This window comes from Nicotiana tabacum, chromosome 6, assembly GCF_000715075.1.
Source record: "Nicotiana tabacum cultivar K326 chromosome 6, ASM71507v2, whole genome shotgun sequence".
Classification (NCBI taxonomy): domain Eukaryota; kingdom Viridiplantae; phylum Streptophyta; class Magnoliopsida; order Solanales; family Solanaceae; genus Nicotiana; species Nicotiana tabacum.
Window position 1 is genome coordinate 33494327 of NC_134085.1, and position 7103 is coordinate 33501429.

Genomic DNA, 7103 nt, shown 5'->3' on the forward strand with positions numbered 1-7103 from the left:
ATGATTGCCTTGACTGAAGTGGGGGGTGGCAGTTTTGCTATCACATCAACTTTAGCACAATCCACCTCAATTCCTTTGCTTGATACCCGGTGTCCCAAGATTATGCCCTCTTGTACCATAAAATGGAACTTTTCCCAATTAAGTACCAGGTTAGTCTTAATACATCTTTTCAACACTCGGGTCAGATTTATAAGGCAATCGTCGAATGAGTTTCCCACCACTAAGAAATCATCCATGAACACCTCCATTATGTCTTCGACCATGTCAGTAAATATAGCCATCATGCACCTTTGGAATGTTGCGGGTGCATAGCATAAGCCAAAGGGCATCCTCTTAAAAGCATAAATTCTATATGGGCATGTGAATGATGTCTTCTCTCTGTCCTCTGGTGCAATGGATATTTGATTGTACCCTGAGTACCCATCCAGAAAACAGAAGTGGGACCTCCCTGCCAATCTGTCAAGCATCTGATTAATGAAGGGAAGTGGGAAGTGGTCTTTCCAGGTGGCCAGATTTAATTTTCTGTAGTACATACAAATTCTCCAGCCTGTGATGGTTCTTGTAGAGATCATCTCATTGTTATCATTTTTAACCACCGTCATACCACCCTTCTTAGGAACACATTGCACCGGGCTAACCCAGTTGCTGTCAGAGATAGGGAATTCCCGCATCCAACCACTTAATCACCTCTTTCTTCACCATTTCCTTCATGTTGGGGTTCAGCCTTCTTTGGTGCTCTCTGGAAGGTTTGTGCCCCTCTTCCAGCAGAATTTTATGCATACAATATATGCCAGACTGATCCCCTTAATGTCTGTCATGGTCCACCCAATGGCAGTCTTGCACTCCTTGAGTACCTGCAAAAGTTGTTGTGCCTACACATCTAACAAACTAGATGAGATAATAACAGATAATGTAGAGTTAGGTCCTAGGAACTCATACCTGAGATGGGCGGGCAGTAGCTTCAACTCCAGCTTTGGTGGTTCTTCTATGGATGGTTTGGCTAGAGGAGTTTCTCTGTTTTCTAAATGCAGGGGCTCGAATTCAAGTGTTCTATCCCAAATCTCTCTGCCTTCTAAATCCAACACCCATTCTGCCAATTCTTCCCCATTCACCTCATCTAAGTTTACAAGACAAGCAGTAAGAGGGTCCTCAATAGTCAACGTCTCATCATATGCTTCTACGATTACATCCACAACATCAATAAGAGAGCAATTGGCGAATTCACTCGGTCACCTGATAGATTTCTGCACATTGAATGTTATCTCCTCATCGTTCAACCTCATCTTGACCTCCCCAGTTTCACAATCAATGAGATCTCTCCCTATGGACAAGAATGGCCTTCCCAAAATTATGGGAATTTCTTTATCCACCTTGCAATCCAGAATCACAAAATCTGCGGAGAACACAAATTTCCCTACCTGAATCAACACGTCATCCAAGATACCCGAAGGTCTTTTCACGGTCCTATTAGCTAGCTGCAACAACATAGATGTGGGTCTAGCTCTTCCAATCCCTAACCTCTTATAGATCGCCAGGGGCATAAGATTTATGTTAGCCCCTAAATCACAAAGTGCCTTGGCAAAAGCAAAGTTACCAATGGTGCAGGGAATTGTGAAACTCCCTAGGTCAGACAACTTCTCAACAACTGGTCTAGTCACCACAACACTGCAGGTCTGAGTTAGAGTCCTTGTGGCCAAGTCTTGGAAATCGAATTTTCGGGACATCAAGTCCTTCATCTTTTTTGCATAACTAGGCATCTCCTTCAAAGCATCAATCAATGGAATATTTACCTGGATTTGTTTTAGCATCTATAAGAATTTCTTGTATTGTTCCTCTTTCTGGTACTTGACCAACCTCTATGGTAATGGTGTTGGAGGTCTCTTCTTCCTAATGATTTGGGCTTTCTCTTTGTCAGACGCCACCTCAACTACCGGTTCCTAGACTGTCTTAGCTTCTTTCTCAGCCTCAATCTGTGTGTTGGTTTCTTCCTGGCAGGTTGTACTGTCACCTCTGTCAGTTTCGTTGAATCATCTAGCTCAATGGGCACTGGTACAAGTATCTCAGCCTGTCTGCTTTCTCGAGCCCTCTCTTGCTCTAAGTCTAAGTCTTTGCCATTATGTAGACTCACTGTCATCAGCTGTTTCGGGCATTAATCCTTTGGATTTATTTGAGTGTCTGCAGGCAATGTCCCATGAGAACGATTATTCAAAGACATCGAAATCTGGCCCATCTGCACTTCAATATTCTTTATAGCTGACTTATGTGAATCTACCCTTTCACTCATTTTTGCATTTGACCCAATAACCTGCTGCATCACTGCCTCGAGTCTAGCAAACCCATCTTCTTATCTCCCACCTTGTTGTTGCTGAGGAGGATGAAAACTCTGCTGTCGATTTTGTTTGTTGTATCCCTGTGGCCGTTGTTAGGGTGCCATATTATTGTGAGGTCGCATACCTCCCATATTTCCATTGTTGAGTTGTGGCTGGACTTGCCTTTATGGCTAATTCAGTTGGACCTAATTTTGACCACCCTGTCTCTGGCCTCCATAATTAGACACATAATTCATGTCCTCAGGGTAGTGATGATGATCACTTTCTGCATTCCATTGGTTACCAATTGGCTGACTAATGCAAGATGTGCATAAGCCCCCATTGGTAGTATCAACAATATGTACTTGCTGCTTTTGCCCCGACTCTTCCACCTTTTTGGTGAGTATACTCATCTGTGTCATTAATGTGGCCATATTTTCAGCAAGAGTGTTGGATGGATATAAGGGCACTGAGTGAACTACTAGAGTGATAGGTGCATTCCTGGTTGTCCACCCCGAATTCTGTGCCATCTTGTCAAGCAGGCTCTGGCTTTCTCTCCATGTTTTGCTCAACAATGCTCCACCAGCTGAAGCATCAACATTAGCCTTCACACTATCTGACAAACCCATGTAAAATTACTGCCCCAGTATCTGATCTGGAATATCGTGGTGCGGACATATAACCAACATCCCTTTGAATCGTTCCCATGTTTCTTGCAGTGTCTCCATTGATTTCTGTTTGAAGCTCAAAATTTCATCAATTTGCTGAGTAGTCTTGTTGGGTAGATGAAACTTATTCACAAATTACTTTACTAACTCCTCCCTAGTCATGATTGAATTAATGAGGAGCGAGTTTAGCCAAGTCTGGGAAGCTCCTGTCACTAAGAATGGAAATAACAAACTTTATTGCTTCTTGAGTTACGTTGGGCTGCCTTTGAGTTTTGCAGATTGACAGGAAATTCTTCAAGTGTTGTTGAGGATCTTCAATGTATGACCCCGAAAATAGTCCCTTGTTTTGCAATAAGTGCAGCATGTTGTTCGTGATTTGAAATGACTCGGCCTGTATCTGCGGGACTAATATCGTTGTGGCCAAATTCTCTATTGTGGGTTGTGCCCAGTCATCTAGAGCAGCCTCTGGCACAAGAGGTGCCACTGGCGCCAATGGCGCAGCTGGGTCTAACACATTATCCCCCATGTCTGGTTCGAGTTGTTCAGATGATTGTTGTTGTTTGTTTTTCTGGTTGGCCCGATTTAAGGCCTTGAAAACTTTCTCGGGACCTGATAATACTCCAAATACTTCACCAGTTCTCAATGAGTTTCTAGGCATGCACCTGTACAACCAAGTCAACAAACGTTAAAATTTCAATGTATAGATTGAAAATAAAGAAAACTGACTACACTAAGAAATTTTGTATTTCTTTCAACTATAATTGATAACACCGTTAATTCCCCGGCAACGGCGCCAAAATTTGATCACGCCCAACTATGCCTTATAAAAAGGACAAAGTGGTCACTACAAATATAATCCGAGTATTTACCCAGAGTCGAATCCACAGGGAATTAACCTACCAATTACTCTTGTTAGACTCACTGAATTCTTCATAATCAACTTTTCAGATATTTTGAATAACAATTGGAGCTGTTTTTTACTAACTATAACTGAATGAAAGCAAGTAAACTAAAAGCTAACTATGATTGGGTTATATGCAAATAAGAGAAGGATCTAAGGTTGTGATTTCCCCTATTGATGGAATCCCTTCCTGTTATGTTTCACATAGAATTGTCTAATCGTCTATATCGATCATGAGCACTCTTACTACCATAAATATCTCTCGAGTAAATACGAAAATTTACTAGACGCACTCTCCCGAGTTACGCTAGCTGACTTTTATTACAGCTTACTTTAGATCGCACCCAAGGCTTCGTTATCCCTAATCCCGCCTTAAAACCCTCGGTTATTTATCCCTCATATACTTTGGGAGTGGTGTTGTTCAATAATTACCTAAATATGCACTCTATCCCGAGTAATACATACTAAATAGGCACATCTAATTGAGGATCCTATCAATTAACTACAACAAGAACGTAGTTTAACAAATAGAGATTAAACCGGGCAAACTATATTAACATAACACGAAGTTCATCCTTCAACAGGTTCCATCAAAACCCTAGACTAAATATTTAGCTACTCATAATTGCATTCATACTAACAACAGCAAAAGTCATCATAAATGGTAAAATACAAAAGGAAGAAAAGACGAACTCGATGTTGAATTATCCTCCTTGCCTATTGCCTCTCCTTGCCTTCAACTAAGCTGTAAAAACCTTGATTATGTCCCTTTGGGCGAGCTGAACCTCTTATAGGTTAAGTGAAATTAACCCTGAACTTCCAAGTTTGCCCCTGAAATTATAATCTCCGAACTGGACTAGCGCAGCCGCACTCGTGCCCGCGCTAATGGCCGTGCTAAGCTGGTCATCATTTTAGCTCAACTTTTCTCTCTACTTTCACACGCACTCAGCTCCGAGGGGATTCCCTTGCTTCAATTTTGCTCCAAACACTGTCCTAAGTCCTCATAAGCGCAACTCGCTACTGCAAAACATGAAATTCACAATTAGAACCAATTTATCGTCATTTAACTATCTTAGAACAGTGAAACATAGTCAAGCTGGGGCATAAACATTCGCCAAATTACATGAATCTATCCTATTATCAGAATCTAATAACATTATAAAAGTTGTTGTACACCATAAATTTGCATAACACGCCATACTTTTTTATTTAAAAATCGATCCACAACACACAAAATAAAACATAAAACATATAACATATGAAACGATAATTGTTAATTAAAAGAGAGAGTTGATGCAAAAGAGCTTGAGTATTTTATTGATAGCATTCTTCTTTTTATACACATAGATTAGAATGAGATCCCATGAAAATAGACCAATACAAAAGGAAAAGTATACAAAGTGAATCAAAGTGAATATTCTTGTGTCTGAGAATATCAAAACAAATATTCTTGTGATTGAGAATATCACAATCAATCTTTAATTTCCTTATTATTCCCCTGCAAGTTAGGAGTTGGTGAAACTACTCCTAACTTGATCAGATTGCGCCAAAAACATGCTTTTGCTAGAGGCTTGGTAAGCAAATTCGCCAGTTGATCTGTCGGGTGAACATGGATTACTTGAATCTTCTGTTATTGAATTTGATCGCGAACAAAGTGAAAATCAATGGCTATGTGCTTCATTCGACTATGAAAAACTGGATTTTGTCATAAGTAAGTAGTGCCCATATTATCACAGTAAACTGTTGGTGTGCGAGATAGAGCAATATGAAGTTTAGAAAGGAGATTCATTATCCAATTTGTCTCTGCGACAGCTCCAGCAACAACACGATATTCTGCCTCAATGGAAGATCTGGCTACAGTCCTTTGCTTTTTGGACGACCAACTGATGGGATTTGAGCCAAAATAAATAACATAAGCAGAGGTAGAAGACCGATCATTCACATCACCTGCCCAATATGTATCAAAATAAATGTGTAAAGATTTTTCGGATTGACAACGAAGGAGAAGACCATAGTTGATTGTTTGCTTAAGGTAACGAAGAAGACGTTTGACAGCTTGCTAGTGTATCATTGTAGGCTTGTGCATAAACTGCGAGAACTTGTTGACAGCAAAACTAATATCAGGCTGCGTAAAGGCAAGGTATTGGAGTTTGCCGATGGCACTTCGATATTGTTTGGTGTCAGTGAGTGCAAAACCATCCTCAAGTTGTGGTGGTGTGGAGGTGCTGAGAGGCATGGAAACTCTATTGCAATCATCCATACCAAAGTCTTTGAGAATCTCACGTATGTACTTTGATTGAGAGAGAAAAAGGTTATCAGCCAGAGGAAGTACTTCGACACCAAGGAAGAAGTTGAGTGGACCCAAATCTTTTAGTGAGAATCGAGCAGCAAGGGCATCCATCAAACTTTGGAGTGCTTGAGTGTTATTCCCTGTTATCACAATATCATTGACATACACAAGAAGAAACAGAGTAATATCCAAGTTTTTATAAATAAAGAGAGAATTATCAGAATGAGCCTTGGTAAAATCTGACTGAACTAAGAAATTTCTTAGCTCGTTGCACCATGCCTGGGGAGCTTGTTTGAGCCCATAAATGGCCTTTCGAAGGCGACAAACATGATTTGGATAGTCAGGATGCTCGAAGCCCTTTGGATATTGCATGAAAACTTCTTCATCAAGATGTCCTTGTAAAAAGGCATTATTTACATCAAGATAGTGGAGCGACCAGCCGTGCATCGTTTTAATGGACAAGACAACTCTAACGGTTGTTGGTTTGACGACCGGGCTAAAGGTGGAATCAAAGTCAAGGCTTGGACGTTGTGTGAAGCCTTTGGCAACTATCTAGCTTTATATCGATCAAGACTCCCATCTACTTTACATTTGACATGGAAAATCCATTTGTTACCTATAACATTCTGATTTTGCATTGGTGGAACAAGGTCCAAAGTGTGATTTTTGAGTAACGCAGAAAATTCTTCTTGCATAGCTGCACGCCAGTGGGGGTCCTTAACTGCATGTGAGACTGAACCAGGAGTAATAATTTCATTAGAAATGTCGCACCTCCTTTTCACCTACACCCCCGGAAGGAGGGCGTATATAAGGGAGTTTTTCCAATTAAAGGACAATCGAAACGGGATTTATTGTTAAGAGATTCAGAGTCGCCAATTGGGAGATTTATGGTGTCCCAAATCACCGATTGAATCTCGAATCGAGGAAAAGATTAA

General features: G+C 40.7%; 1 non-coding gene across 1 annotated transcript; it reads left to right on the plus strand.

Annotated features, from left to right (window-relative positions):
* Positions 1-2969: 2969 nt before the first annotated feature.
* LOC142182405 (small nucleolar RNA R71) lies at positions 2970-3072 on the plus strand. The gene has a single exon (XR_012711240.1). It is a non-coding gene; the product is annotated as a small nucleolar RNA R71 (small nucleolar RNA).
* The last annotated feature ends 4031 nt before the right edge of the window (positions 3073-7103 follow it).